Source organism: Monodon monoceros, unplaced genomic scaffold (genome assembly GCF_005190385.1).
Source record: "Monodon monoceros isolate NGI ecotype Baffin Bay Population unplaced genomic scaffold, NGI_Narwhal_1 Super_Scaffold_12, whole genome shotgun sequence".
In the NCBI taxonomy this organism is placed as follows: domain Eukaryota; kingdom Metazoa; phylum Chordata; class Mammalia; order Artiodactyla; family Monodontidae; genus Monodon; species Monodon monoceros.
In genome coordinates, this window is record NW_021703768.1 from 165,723,646 (window position 1) to 165,725,508 (window position 1,863).

Sequence of the window (1,863 nt, forward strand, 5' to 3'; positions counted from 1 at the left end):
GCCTGGCCTGGGTTTTTTATTGAGCTTAGGGGATGGTATAGGGTGAGAATTCAAGTACACGAGCAAGGCCTTCTGTGGATTCAATCACTTGCCAGAATCAAAGGAAGGGAGACTGAGGCTTTCTTATCACCATGTACAGATGTGGGCACAAGTAGATGAAAGAAAGAGGAAGTAAGGTTTAAAGTTGTTAGCAGTCAAACATCAAAAAAAGGAGTCAGAGACTTCTTATCTATGGTCTGGTATCCAAGGAGCTTGGAAGTCAGCTTCTGGTACCTTCTAGTCCTCAGAAGAAAAAAAGCCAAGAAACTTAAAAGCAACAACTCTTCCACCAGAGAACTGAGGTCACAGGGTAAACTGCTGTCTCCAAATTAGAAATAGAAACAAAAAAGTATACCCAGACACCTGAAACTAAAACAACATTGTAAATCAGCTGTACTCCAATAAAAACTTTTAAATAAAATTGGAACAATACAGAGAAGATCAGCAGGATGACATGCAAATTAATGAAGTGTTCCATATTTTTATAAAAATACTGAATCACTATGCTGTACACCTGAAACTAATATAATACTGTAAATCAACTGTAAAAATAAACAAATAAAAATAAATAAATAAATAAAAATATACCCAGAAAGTCTCTTCTTTTTAACAAGGCCTGTCCTGAAAACAATCTATTTCACAAGCGCGCAACTAACTGGGATTTTGCTAGAGCCTAACTGACCTGTGGCTGTAGGGAAATAGCCAACGTGAGTCTTTTTTAGCATTTTCTGCTCTCAAAGGTAGGGACACCTCTGAGGATAATAGTGTTTTTTTCCCCTCCTAACAACAAACATGTGGTGTCCCAATGCCACTTCTCCAACTCTCTGTCACCAAATAGATGTCCAACAGTTCAATTCAATTCTAACACTAACTCACATATGTTACACTCTATAGATTTAAGTGCTCAGTACTAGACAATGCCTCTACTTCAGATGCCAGACACAAATGGCGTGCTTTGGTTACCAATGTTTCTACTCAGCCGTCTACAAATCATAGATTTCCTTGACACACCATCAGGTTTCATAATTTACCTAAAACAAAAGACACTCTATCACCCTTATTACTCAAGTCATTCCAAGGACTTCAAAAGTTTTTGCTAGGAATGCAGAACAAAGACCAAACATCTTTCTCATTGTATCACAGAAAGTCAAACCCAGAGATACAGGATCACTAAAAGATTGAGATCAAATCAGTGTCCTAGAGAATGCTTCCCCTCTGCCCACATCTACTTCTACATCAACTGGCCTCTTGTTTAATATAAATGGACTATACAAAAAGACCTAGATGCTTTCTGGTAACATCAAGAAGAAGGCAAGGATGTCCCCTCTCACCATTCCTTTATCAATCTTATACTGGAATTTTTAGCTAATGCAATCAGACAGGAAAAGTAAATAAAAAGGATAAAAAATGAGAAGAAATAAAACTGCCTTGGCTGGCATATGACAAGACTGTCTTTGGAGAAAACCTCAAAGAATTCCAAGAGCAAAAAAAAAAAAAAAAAGACCTTGAACTACTAAGAGAGTAGAGGAAGGTTGAAGATTAAAACGTTAACATGCACAAGTCAAGTGCTTTCCTATAGATCCACACATAATAGTGAACTCAACTTTGACGAAGGACCAAAGGCAATATTTAATTTAGAAAAAATTTAGTCTTTTCAACAAATAATGCTGGAAAAATTGGATATCCACATGCAGAACGAAGAAATGAATCTAGACAGAGATTTAAAACCTTTCATAAAAATTAACCCAAAATGGGTCAGAGTAGTTAGTGTAAAATGTAAAACTACAACATTCCAAAAAGATAACATATGAGAAAATCTAGGTG

The 1,863-nt window shown here is 36.3% G+C and overlaps 1 pseudogene; it reads left to right on the plus strand.

Annotated features, from left to right (window-relative positions):
* The first annotated feature begins 432 nt into the window (after positions 1-432).
* On the plus strand, positions 433-523 carry LOC114893489 (annotated as a pseudogene).
* The last annotated feature ends 1,340 nt before the right edge of the window (positions 524-1,863 follow it).